Below are 14,155 nucleotides of genomic sequence, written 5' to 3' on the forward strand. Positions count from 1 at the left end.
TGATCAGATTGGTTAAGAGATTTTTGTCTATTAGGGATCCCAAATGATTGTCTTGGCAGGCATGTGCAGAGGGGGCCTCTGGGTGCCCAAGCACCCACCCCCTTTTTAAATATCCATGAAAAGGCTCCTTTAGCTGCGAAAAGGAAGCCTTGCCCCTGGCCATGATAAGCTCCGCCCACTCCACACAGGAAGCTCTGCCTACCACCCGCGGGAAGCTCCTTCCCATCTGTGACACTTTGGAGTAAAGAGATCCCATACAGGAATAGTGTAACCATCCCCGCAGTTGTGTGGGAGCAGGTAAGATAGAGTCTCCCTGACAGCAGTGTCCTCTCCTTCCCCCAGCATTCACAGTGACCTCTCCTTCAACCTTGCACCCACAGTGACCTCTACCTCCATCCAGGAGCCATACTGACCTCCTTTCCCAGCATTAGCACTGCAGTGATCCTGCCTCCACCAGAACCCACATGGCACCCAGCATCTGCATTCAGCACCCACATGACAATAAATACCCCCCTAGCTAGGAACGAGGAGGTGGGACCGCGCAACCACCGGTGACAGGTCCGACTGACTCCACACCATTGAATGCAGCCAGCAATCCTGTAATTGAATGTATGTGTCAAGTGGAGGGGCCCAGGATGATGGTTTGGAGGAGAGCTGGGGGTGGGGGGGTGAAGGTCACGTGTCACTGCAGAACAAGGGAGTCAAGGGGAAAGTCCTCACCACTTGTTGGTACTACTATGCATTGGGAAGGGGGGGGAGGCCCCTTTTTTAAATTTGAGCATCCCCCACTTAAGGATCCTCTATACAGCCCTGCATTTCGGGGCGTTCATATGAAGAATGGTTTGTAAATGGTCGTTCAGAAAATTGTATTATTAGCGGACACCTTTATAGCTGCTACCACTGCAAGAAGAATGTCAGAAAAGAGTAGGGGAATTTCCCAAACTATGATTAACTCAACAATTAAAGTGTTAAAATCGTATTTCTAACACAGAATTTTATTGAAAAACTATTTTTCGATTTAAAATCTAACAAGCACAATGCATGAAGGTTATAAAAGAGAAAGGATCAGTAACTTTGCATCAAAGTACATACATTCCTAGGTTCAAAAGAATTTTAAATAGAATAATACAAAAAATAAACTTGGTTGCACCTTTGGTCACACCCTAAGCACTCCCTTTCACAAGACAAAATACTTAAAATAAGTGTGTAAGTTACACTCAACTGTGTCACAGCAGATACGGGTATCTATATATTTAGTAAATACAGTTGATTTTCATTATCGTAAACTCTGATATAGTAAACTCAGTTCCCAGGTCCCGACCATGTACATGTATGATTATACAATGTATGACAAATTCTGATATAGTAAACTTCTGATAGCGTAAACTTCTTGGCAAATGCAAAAACATTGGAGTAACTACAATATTCTTAGTAGTGTTCCACTTTACTGTTCACAAATCACAAATCGCAAATTGGAACACTTGTGGTTCCTGGACTCATGTCCAAATTTGTTACATTGTAGGTTTCTGAACATGAAACTTACGTCCAGCACTAAAATCCACCGCCGCACGCTCCCCTGCACATGCACACGCCCCCACACCCCCGTCGATCATGCACGATCATGCACGTGCAAACTTGTGCACTAATCCCATTGTGAATGACTGCTAATAGTTACAACGAAAAAAAAAAATTATTAACCCCTTGTGTCACCTATACTTGGCCTTAAGATTTGTAGACACCCATATTGGCTGCCACCCATATCGATCAGATGTGATCACTATGGTGACAGCTCGGGGAACTTCGCTGTATAGATGCATTGAAATATTTTTGCCTAGCAATGCATCTATACAGCGTTGGGGTTCCCAAACTGTGTGTCCTAGCAATCGCATGCAATCGTTACAGATGCACAGGCTAGCGATAATGGTACGCTACGTGCCCGACTAGTGATGGAATATGGCATGTACGGTATATTTTTAACCGGGATGAGCCAAATAATGTATTTTGAGTTGTTTTAAAACTGTGGCACTTGTCATGTAAAAGTTAGGAAGGGGGAAACATGAAAAAATTTGTAATTTTGGCAATTGATACTTGATTGTCTTTTTACTAGTCAGGCACATTATTTCCCCACATGAGAGACTCTAGCAAGAGTTGATATGCTTAGATCCTACACAGTGTGCCCCCATGCAAACAATCCTGAAGAGCTAAGTCAGATGGGTTCTGTTGTACAGCAACTGGAGAGCTACTCCACATTTATTTGCTGCAAATGCAATCAAGTGCGGGCAACTGCCCAAGTGGTTGCGGTCAGTGACTATTAAATGGTATTGAACTGTGTGGATACCAGGTAGTTTAAGATCACTGCATGTCATGCCTGCCCATTTAGATTGAGCTAAACTGGTGCAAGGCTGTGAACTTGTAAACCTTGGCTGCCCTCCCCAATCTTGCCACCACATGACACAGCCTTTTCAACCCTAGTGTCCGTATTACCAAACCTGGCCAGCTGCACATATTGTCATGTGGCACATAATAAATCAGATATCCACAAACATGCTCAAATCAAGTATCACATTGTAAAGTAGCAAAGCACTATTATGCTATTACGGTAAATGGAAAAGACGAAAAAAATCAGAGAGCATGAGAGAATTAATATATAATTATGAAACTCAATACAGAAACAAATTTATGTGAGAGAAGCATCACCTCATCAGGCATGAAGTAAGATAATTCATTATAATGACTATTAAAGTGTAAAAAAAATGGCAATATATACTGTACTACAACCTCATAATATTACGAAGAGACGTGCTGACAGTCTGGCCTAAGCAAATATGTGTCTATTACTACAGGCAAAAAAAGAGCAAACGCACATAGTAATGAAAAAAAAGCATTGTTTCTCTGAAAATACTAATAATATACTGTACAGATGTTAAAAAAACTGAACTGTAGAAAAATAAATACCAGGATAAGGAGAAACAGGAGAATGGACCAGCAAATTTGAGACAACCTGATTTAACGGGGCTGTCATCCAATACAGCGCATAAACGGGGTGTGTAAAAAGGGTAGATGACCAATCAAAGGGAGAGATTCAGCAGTGCAGGAGCCACACAGAACACGATTCATATAATCAGGGAACCATAAATCCACTTGAAGATAATGGACATCTCTAGACATGCAATAATAAAAACAAGCAGTGAAACATACTACTACTCAAACCTATGGTTAATTAAAAAGGCAATGATTAAAGTACTCTGTATCTGACAGTGGGGTTCTGAAACCTGTGTGAGGAGTCCTCCATACAGCATTAGTAAGAAAAACAAGCAGCAGCAAAATACCTATTCAACTCTATTCTAGACACGGATATCCTGAGATGATTACTAAGGCTGCATTTCCACTTGTGCGGTGCGAATCGCCGCGGTAAAAATTCGCATGCGGATGCGAATTTCGCATGCGGGTCTATACAAATGTTCATGCGAATTCGCATGGATGACGATGTATGCGAATTTAACCATGGCAGTGCTGGTGTGCTTTTCCATTGTTTCTATGCAAATTCGCATGCCCAAACCTCATGCGAATTTCCTATTAAATACATTGTATGCGATTCGCATAGCGGTATGCGGTATGCGAATTCTGATGGCTCTGCCATGCGAATTTTTTCTGCACAGAAAAACGCAAAGGAATCCTGACAAGTGGAAACAGTCCCATTTACTTGTATTGCTATGCGAATTTTCATGCGAAAAACGCATGCAAATTCGTTATAGTGGAAATGAGCCCTTACTGTGCTTTTAGCGGAGACTGAGTGAGAAGACTTGCAGAAAAAGTTGTGTTCAACAGACTGGAATAAATTTAGAAAGAATGTTTTAGTTTAGTACGAGTGCATTTCACACATACTCATCACACTGTGTCAGTACATAACTTCACTCCCAAATAAAATAAGTCTAAAATTAGTAAACTTTTTCTACCACATATCAAGCTTTCAAAACTCACTCAATGTAAGATCAGACAGATCCCCAAGTGTTGTGCACCTCTACTCCCTCAGCAACTGCATGGGTTAAATAGCTCACATTTTCAAGAGAAAATAATGCCCAATACCTTTTTGCAAACTTTAAAATATTGATCATGTAGCCTGTATGCCCGCTTCCAAAACGCCTTTGTGCTTATATACCTTATGTGTTTATAATTATAAGTCCAACTGACTTCTATCTACTTCAAACACATGCACTGTACTGCCTCAAGCACAAGGGATGTTCTTTTGAACATGCTGAAGTGCACATTTTGAACAAAGAAATCAACCGGCAAGTGAAAAGGGCCATCAATGTCACAGTGGATCACTATCTACATACCTTATTTTTATTCCTTTATGTCTTTCATTGTAAGTTGAAGAAGTTATAGATCGGTACTAGATGTAGCTGGCAGCCTAGGCGGGGTTCGGTGGTCTACTCACTGTGCCTCCAGAACAACAGCAACAGTTATAACATCGATAGAAAGAGAGATCCGGGCACCAGCAATGTTGCAATTCCACCTGTTTATTTCATCCCCACCCGACCAAACATAAAGCAGAGACTAGCCCTGCTGTATGTTTGGTCGGGTGGGGATGAAATAAACAGGTGGAATTGCAACAATGCTGGTGCCCGGATCTCTCTTTCTATCGATGTTATAACTGTCTTTCATTGTGTCAGTGCTGCACAAATGCTTTTGCAATTTAATATTATAAAACAAATCACCCTTTAATTTAAATTTGCAGCGATGGATTTCCAAAACTGACTGAAAGGATAAGTTGCATTACATTTCTGGCCCGGAATCTTTACCCTTTTGTCCTAGATTGCAGTACAGACAGCTCAAGTACTGTCCTCTTTCTGCTTCAGTAATTACCTACACAGAACAGAAACAATCGTTGTTTATTTTCCACACTTCCATAAACCAAGTTGCCAGCAAGAAGTTCTGGATAGGGATGGGTGAGATTCAATTTCATGTTTCACAAAACTGAACTGGCATGTTAGTGGGTGCAGGCTGCGGCAGAGAGGGTAAACTCACCTATGTCGCCACCTCTCTCCCCTGCGCTGCGCATTGCTCTCCATCCTCCTAACCTTCAGCTGCAAAATGCACAACTGAATTTCACTCGTCCCTACTTCTGGACCAAAAAGTGTTGCTACAGTCTGCTATGATCAGTGCGGAGCAGCTGGGCATTTGAATTCACATATAGAAGGTAACCAAGTTGAAATAGAATATGGCATTAATACTAACAGTATGCACAACTGAACTGCTTATTTCTCAAAAAGGTGGTATTTCACTCTAAGTGCAAAGTTCACTAATATTAGACAACTATGACAAAAATTATCAAATTTAAGATACGTACAGTATGTACACATACATGTACTGTGCATACACTCAACACAGGCTGACAGCTATCACTGTGCAAGCACCAAGCCATCTGTAATTGGTGCATGCACTGTAATGTCTGTCAGTCTGCATTTGGCACATGTGTGCTGTGCCCTGCAGCATACACAATCAAAAAGATGAGGAGGAAATTGCTGTGGGTACATTCTTGATGAAGTCACTGCTAGCTTAGCACGAACATGTGGCAAGGAACTGCCTACTTACATGCACACAATTCTGCCAATTAAAGTGTAAAACTGCTGTTCAGAAAGTGCTTTTGGAAAGAAAAAAGAAAGCTTGAGAATCCCTCATAAGGAGATGGACCAGTCAAAACATGTCAAAAAGAGGTTCAGACCCATCAGACTAATAATGCCTACTGTAACTGACAGCTACACTAAATTTGTATAAGTATGTCTATCTTAAAGGGACCCTGACGCAAGCTAAAATTGCAATTTGGACTTACCTGGGGCTTCCTCCAGCCCCCAGTAGCCCGCAAGCTCCCCCGGCATCCTCCTGGCTCCTCTCCTGGTCCTACTGGAGGCTTTATTAATTGGCGGCGACTTCGGCCTGAAGTTCCCCATGTACATTCCCGCCGTGCACGCTACGCCTCATCACGCTGGCTAGCGTTAGAGTCCTGCACATGTATAGTTCTCTAAGACTGAAGCGCGCATGCCCAGGACTCTAACCCCAGCCAGCGTGATGACGCTTAGTGTGCGCGGCGAGGACCCACATGGGCAACTACAGGTCAAAGTCGCTGACTAATGGGAAAGGAGCCAGGAGGATGCCAGGGGACCTCGTGGGCTGCGCGGGGCTGGAGGAAGCCCTGGGTAAGTCCAAATTGCGTTTTTAGCCTTGCAATTTAACCAGGGTCCTTTTAACTCCCACTAAGAGAACATGCCAGCCATGAGAGAAAGACCTGTGGTGCCATTCTTGACCTACTTCTGAAATATCAGTTTCCTGACTGTCACATTGATTCTTCAGCTTCATTCTTGGTGAGTCACTGACTGAAAAGCTTCTGTCCTTACCAAATTACTGTTTACAGTCTAATTAAATAAATAAGGCAGCTCTGAAAAGGATGACTGTGCACAAGGAGACCTACAGTTCAGTGTAAATATCTAGTCATCTGCAGGGAATTTTGAATACGTCTCCTTTGCTTTGATATCACTTTGATAGTCTTCCTAACACACACCATACAATCTTGGTTGTACAGATTTACCAAATCTATGTAGTAAAAGGGCTAACAGATTGAAAATACCTTGAATGATTGATTGGATAAGCTCTTATACTACATGAAAGTGGTAAGATTGAACAACCAAGATTGTATGGCGTGTGTTGAGCCTTAGGTGTCCAATGACATGAAGTTTGGTAGAACTTAAATATAACAGAATGGCTGTGTTTCTTTTAAAACTGCAGCTGCCATAATAGTTCAAGCATAAAGAATAACTACATACTTTGCAAATGCTTTGATTTCTAATGAAACCTCTTCATGCCAACATCAATTTACAAGCTATGACATCACATAAGTGCTCTGGTCAGTAGAATAGACTTTTGTTTGTTTGCAGCCAAGAGATGTATTCGTTATTTTAAAGGGACTCCGAGCACTGCAGAAACTATGAAAAGATGCATATCATTTTAAAGCTCTCTTTCTTCTCTTTCCAATGATATATAAACCGCCACCCTACGCCTTTTAGTTTTCGCTATTTTCGCGATTGAAATCGCGGCTGCGGCAATTTCAATCGCGAAAATAGCAAAAACTAAAAGGCGTAGGGTGGCGGTTTAAACTCTTCAGCTGCATGGGCGTGATAGTAATGTCCACATCCATGGTGGCTGTAGCCGCACGGATGGGATAGTCGTAAATTCTGTAAAGTCAGGATGGATTGGTGAAAGGGTACATGTGTCCCCTGAGCCAATCTGTGCCTGTTAAGTGAGAGTGATTGCTGTTAGCTAGTACAGTAATCATTCTCAAACAAAAATTATACTGGAAATACATGAGGGAGGCAGAGGGCAGGCAGAGCGTCACAGATTTTACATCACGTAGTGGGTGAGGTAAGCAGATAGAACAAAGCTATCGGCTGTCGCTTGGACAAATTGAACCATCTGGCGGATTGCTGGCAGGTCTGCTGTACACATATCGTTTTTTTGTAGAGGCTGTCATTATCGGACTATGTCACACCAACACAAATCATAAAATAATACACATATAGGGTGATGTATCAATACCAACGCAAAGAAGTCTGAAACAAAAAGGAACAGCTGCAAACAGCAACCAATCAGGTTTTCTGGTGGTATTTGGAAATTGCATGTTTTCCTCTTGTCTTCTTTATAATAGCACTGAAAAATTTGACCCATAGAGCGTTTTATTATTTAAAACAAATAGTTATGAAATGCCATACTACAACACGAAAACAGATTCATAATTGCAATTAAACACTTTTTTTTGTATTTTTAGGCTTCTGTAACTTATATATCCCTGAGAAGTAGCTAGGAGGAGATTGTGAATCATTTTTCTCTTGAGAAAGCATTACAAATCCACTGAAAACACAGAAGATAATAATAGGGATAGCATTAGTGTTATGTGAAATAACCCTGACCATGCTTTGATATGACAATGAATGTATGTAGCAGGGTGTGTGTGCCTTGAGCATGGGAGTTGAACAGGGCGAGACTGCTAAGTTAATTCAATATACACAAAAGGCGGGTTAACCCCTACAGCACCAAATAACCTTATAACAACACATAATTCCACTGGAAATAGGTTTTCAGCTACCTTGCATGCACTAATTTGTCCCCTACTAACAACAAACTTGGCAGGCATTCTGCAAGGCCATGACTGCAGTACCTGCTATACATGCTGTGCGTACCTCAACAACTTTAATCAAGACTAACAACTTATTCCTTTAACTATTAACATATCTAGCCTGTAGAAGGGACTTATAAAGCACTAAAAGGTGTCTGAGGAAGACCCTGCAAAGCAGGAGATTAATAACAAGTTGATGTTCTTCATATACAGTATCAGTTCAAATGTGATTAATGTTTTATTGTTTTAGTTTTGGATTGAAGAGGAGTCAGAACCTCTTTTGTATTTTTATTGTTGCTCTATTTCTTGACCTGGAAGAATTTTCATCACTTCCTGTCCAGACAGGAAGTGGGGAAATCTCCCCAAGAGTGACATCAACAAACAAAACTTTTTCTGTACAGGGAGGAAGAGTTCTGCTTTTTATTTGTTTAGATTTTCCTTAGCTCAAATTATCACTCCTGATCATCTTGCCTGAAAATGTGTTCATGTGGCCTTTCCTTCAGTGTAGACTAGAGCAGGATTATCCACAAGTCAATCTAGGCAGGTGCCTGGGGCCTAGTGGGTTTCAGGGGGCCCAACTCCCGCTTTCTCTGCCCTGTCTCCCACCTCAGATTGCCAAAAGGGCCATCATGATGAGCCAAATTACTACCTTGCCCATGGCCACATTTCATCTTAATCCATCATTGCTTCAGTGATTCGGTGAGAGACATTGCTCAGATCTCTATTGTTCCTGCAGGAACTTCCTTTGAAGTTCCCACATAAGAAAGCATCATGCTCATCCCCTCTTCATACAAATGTACACACTGCTCAGCTTGGAACCAAGCACCTTGCTCCCAATCTGCTGTACAAAATAGTTGAGGTGAGTCTCTCAGATGATGATCCTGGATTATTATGTATTGCTTTGCTCATTTTATGTCCTCGGAACTTCCAAGTTTCATATGAAACCCACAAATCTACATGGATAAGAAATGAAGGACAATCTTTTCAATAGGGACACAGAAAGCAGTATCTGGACTAAAAATCCTTGCTATATTATCCAAAACAAAAGTAAAAAAAAGTTCCCGGATCTGTGCTTTTAGTACCACTAGGTTGTGCAGACAGAGAAGAGATTCATGAGTTTGCACCACCCTGCATTAGGCTGGTTGTGTATAATTCTACAACTTCACAGGCTTGAGGGTTTTTTTTGTATATTTATAAAATGTATCCCTGTTTGCAATAAACAAATTCTTTTGCATTGCACATAAATCATTTTTATTTTAAACTCTTTCACCAAAGACCTGCCTATCAGAGGTTTGGTTAGCCACATACAATGCAGGAGTGTTAATCAATTCAGCTGCAAATGGTTATAACCGAAGACCGTCATTTAGGGCCTAATTCATGAAACTGTAGTAAAATGTTTGTGCACACACAGCGTGCGTAAACTTTAACCAGTGTTTACAGAAACAACATAACGGGGCTTTGCATGGGTAGAGCTACTCGCCTTATGTACACAACAAACTGCATATTGCTTGTATGATATGCTTTACACTATTTGTGTAATGCGCATTATACTAGTAATGCTGTGCGGGCATGTACATTTTTTGTGGGGGTTGTAAATCAGGCCCTTAATCGGTATAGCTTAACTTATTTAACCCACAGCAGGGCCTGACTTCTGTAAAGCTTATGTATCAGCAACTGTGGATACAGTGAAGAATTATACAGTAGGTGAGGTGTCTGAGTGACTTCTGGACCCTATACATGGTTTTAACTTTAAGGATATCCGAGGCGATTAATAAAATCTAGCTTTACTTACCTGGGGCTTCCTCCAGCTCCTAGAGGTCACGTCGGTCCCTCGCAGCAGCTCTGGCCTTCTCCTGGGCCCTGCTGGCAACATCTGAAGTATCGCTGGTGCAAGGGTTGGTATCTTCTGCGTATGCACGGGTGCAGTACACTTCCAGTGACGTGGGCGCGCTCTCGTGATGCCGACCTGTTAGGGGTCGGTGATAATTCAGAGGCTGCCAGCACGTCACCTCTAGGGGCTGGAAGAAGCCCCAGGTAAGTAAAGCTATATCGCCTTGGATATCCTTTAAAGAATAGAAACACTCACACAAAGTGTTGAGTTGAACTGGGCTGGTGTGAAGGAAATACACCTGCTGGCCAAGCAATAGAAACCATGTGTTATCAATCCCAATAGAAACCTGTAGCGAGTCTTCACTGTGAGCAGCAGCAACACATGATTAGAGATGTCGCGAACGGTTCCCGAACCGTTCATCCGCGAACATCTCTGTCTCTATGTGCCCTGTACTGCTTCCGGGTCGCTATGACCCAGAGTAGTACGCCTGCGCTGGCCCGGCAATGCGCGTCCTAGATCGCGCTCCTGTTGCCGAGCACTTTCTGCGCATGTGCGTGACGTCATAGCGACCCGGAAGTAGTACAGGGCACATAGAGATTCACCCGGCGAACGGTTCGGGCCATCTCTACACATGATTACTATTGGTTTGCCAGCAAGCGTATTTCCTCAGCTTTACAACAGCCCAGTCCAACACTGCAAACACACTAACAGTGACACTTCACTACACACACACACAAAGTCACACTTTACTATAATGACAGTCACACTTTATTAAACTCAAACACGCGCTGACAGTCACGGTATTAGCTGCAAATAGCTGTGACAGTGAATGTTTGCATAGCAGAATGTAATGACACAATCACACCAAGCTAATTCAGCTTCACAGAAGCTAACATAGTAACTGGTTGGAAAGCTTGACTCAGCACATTATGAATGCTGTGCATCTGGAAATGAGATTTTAGGAGCTGCTTCAGACACTGGCCTTTCTACAGTTTAGGTCTCAAGTAGAGTTGGTTGAATATCACTCTGTTTGATTTGTGGGCAATTGATTGAGGCCCAAATTCTTTAGGTCAATCGAAATAGAAACACCATTAAAGCGGACCCAAACCAAACATTTTTTTAATTAAAAATATTTAGTTGCACCACTCTGACACATACAAAGATAAATAAACACTCCTTCAAACCTATGTGCATTTCAGTGCATGCTTTTCACCCTTCTCTTTTCATAGCTAAGGTTATACTGGGGGCAGCCATTAGCAATTCCTTCATTGCCGGACACCATCTACTCCACCACTTTGCCGGAAAAATCCCGGCAATTTGAAAGGAAGGGAGGGGTTCCTCCAATAAATGTAAAATATTTTATATTTGTCATCATGCAGCTGAAAAAAGGCTGCTATTTATTATTATAATTTAGAAAATAGATTTTATTTCTGAAATCTGGTATTTTTAATTTGGGTCCACTTTAAAGTAAATGAGGGGGAAATTTGGGTTAGGTTTCTGGCCTGTGTAGGCCGGCCCGGTACAGCCTCCAAATACGTTTAAAAAGTATGTAAAGGCTATGCACAACACTGGAGGACGCAAGAAAAAAAGAAGGGGTCTTTTTATGCTGCTGGCAAGGCCATTTTGGGGGGCTGTCAAGGGAAAATATGAGGGGAGTCGTTCAGACAAACAAAAAATTGCTGGTTTAACAGCTACATTACAAGTGATATACAACTCTCAGCATAGAGGAAGAGGCCCCTGAGAAGCCAGTTTCACACCTTCTTTGCAAGTGATATACAGTAGGCCTCCAAGTGGGGTCCTCCGGAACAGGGACGGATCTAGGGGAGGGTGGGGGTGGCAGGCGGGTCTCTTGCCCCAGGCGCAGTTTGTTGAATTCTTGAAAAGGCGGCAAAATGAATGTCAGTTTAGGTGCCAAAACCTGACCTTTAGATGGCAAAACCTGACCTTGCCCCAGGGGCAACTTGGTCTAGATCCGTCCCTGCTCCGGAACAAAAATTTGCATGTGGTAGAGAGGAGATGCAGAAGGCTCTTTACAAAAATGTAGCAATGCCTATACATCTTTTTTCTTTCCAAAAATTATGCTGGCTTCAGAGGAGGGAAGAAAAGGATTTGGAGGGCTCTTTTAACCCAGAAGGAGGTAGTGTAGGAGTGACATGGAACACGACGTGAGACGTGACGTGGGAAGCATCGGATGGGTATGTTAAACTTCCTCTCCCATGATCACAGCTACATTTTCATTCTGAGTAGCTACGAGTAGCTACATTCTGTAAAACCAACACTAATCCTGTCACCACTCCAGCACTAATAGTAAAAGGCACTCATGAATTTGTGTAGTCACCACAGTGCCAACACCCCTCCAAGCACAGGGCTCACCGGATTTTATGTCAGATTGCAGATCCCATATCGAAGGCTTCAATGCAAGCTGAAGGAAGGAAGGAAGCAGACTTGCATAGCATAAAACCCAATGTTTAATAAAAAATTAAAAAGAATGTCACTCTGGTTGAGCGCATATAACAGTAACATGATAGGCAGACTGCCTGCGGCCAGGTTCCCTGCTGTATTCTGCCCAGATACCTCTACAGCCAATTCCACATCTCGCCAGCTGTTTTCATACACCCTGCCATCTGTGGCCACTCCCACTTCACATGTCAGACCCAATGCCAATAGCTCCGCCTTATGCATTTCCTTCACGGTACAAACTCATTAGGGGCTCCAAGAAATCTAGAAATCAGCTATGGAAAAAGTAACGGAAACATACAGTGGTGAGCATGACTATGCTTCCCAGGTGACACAGTGTCTGCATCTGGAGTGGGGGCGGGAGAACAGGTTACCATGCTTCAGCCTGCGGACTGTAATAATGGTGCCTATTAAAAAGGGTGTCCCATTCACATCAATGCAAATCTTTTCTCTATTGGTGCCAACTGTATAAAAGGGTGCAGAGTAAATGTAAAACAACTATACCACTTGTAATCTTTAATGTTCACTTACATACCAGCTTTATCGGTTACAATCAGCGCTGTGTAATATGTTGGCGCTTTATACATACAATAAATAAATAACTCCTTATTTAACAAATAATCGTTTTCTGTATAATTGTTTCTAAAGAAAATAAAAACATTTACATTTAAACTTTTTCCACCACAGAGAGCAGTTTTTAAAACAATGATGATTCTTTTTCAACAAACTTACTTTAAAAACTTATATATTAAAAAAAAAGTTTATTTTCACATTTTGAAGGTTTTTTTTTTTATTCTCTGTTACATAAAACCATAAACAATCATATACTAATTTACGGTGTGATGTGAAAGTTTGGTTGGTTGTTCTGATAAAAAAAAGAAGTTTATTGGATTTACAGAAAGCGCGCATTCATTGTTTAAATAAAATTAGGCAGGTGCATAAATTTGGGCACTGTTGTCATTTTATTGAGCCCACTGAATGCACAGCCAACAATTTGTCAGGCTGTGCAATATTTACCTTTCCCTGTTCCAGCGGGGGCCCTGTTGCGGCTCTCGGCTCGGAAATAGGCAGAAATAGCTTTACTGCGCAGCTGCGGGAGACTTGCACCTGTGCATTAGAGCAGACCCGACTGGGATTGGCTATTTCCGCCTATTTCCAAGCCGCGCTGGAGCCAGGAAGGTAAATATTTACATGCCCGCTGTTCGGAGGGGCCCAGCGAGACCACCGTGGGACACAGGAGGACGGGGGAAGCCTTGATAGGATCCAGAGGCTTCCCCCTCCTGAGGTAAGTACCCCCCCCCCCCCCCGGTAATTTTTAAATGTTACAGATCCTCTTTAAGGTTAGGCACCCTCCAGGGTGGGGTGAAGGTTAGACACCACCTGGGGGGTTAAGGGTAGGTACCACGGGGTGGGGGGGAAGTTAAGGCTAGGCACCACCAGGAGGAGTACAGGGTTAAGCCTACCATCCTTATGCCCAGAGTCACATAGCATGGGCTGCTACAGCTGTACATCTTATCGTTTAATTGTTTTACAAACAAACAGAGCTACAATGACAACTGACTTTCACAACTATTTGGAAGTGCTGAGAATCATTATCACCACTGCTCGTGCCAAGACGTTCATCAAACACACAATGTGGTTTTACCGGCTTATCAATTGTGATTTCACTCAGTATCTTCTGTGTTCAGCTTGTATAATTG

General features: G+C 42.4%; 1 protein-coding gene across 3 annotated transcripts in view; it reads right to left on the minus strand.

Annotated features, from left to right (window-relative positions):
* The window catches only part of LOC137570407 (FHF complex subunit HOOK-interacting protein 1A-like), a 411,883-nt gene that overhangs the window by 332,162 nt on the left and 65,566 nt on the right, over nucleotides 1–14,155 (minus strand). For 2 of the 3 annotated variants that reach the window (XM_068279101.1, XM_068279085.1), the window contains exon 2: nucleotides 3,773–3,829. The exons of the other annotated variant lie outside the window; for it this stretch is intronic. The gene's annotated coding sequence lies outside the window, so the exon portion shown is untranslated. The remainder of the gene's footprint in view (nucleotides 1–3,772; nucleotides 3,830–14,155) is intronic. 3 annotated transcript variants of the gene reach the window in all.

The sequence above is a fragment of the Hyperolius riggenbachi genome, chromosome 1 (assembly GCF_040937935.1).
Source record: "Hyperolius riggenbachi isolate aHypRig1 chromosome 1, aHypRig1.pri, whole genome shotgun sequence".
In the NCBI taxonomy this organism is placed as follows: Eukaryota; Metazoa; Chordata; class Amphibia; order Anura; family Hyperoliidae; genus Hyperolius; species Hyperolius riggenbachi.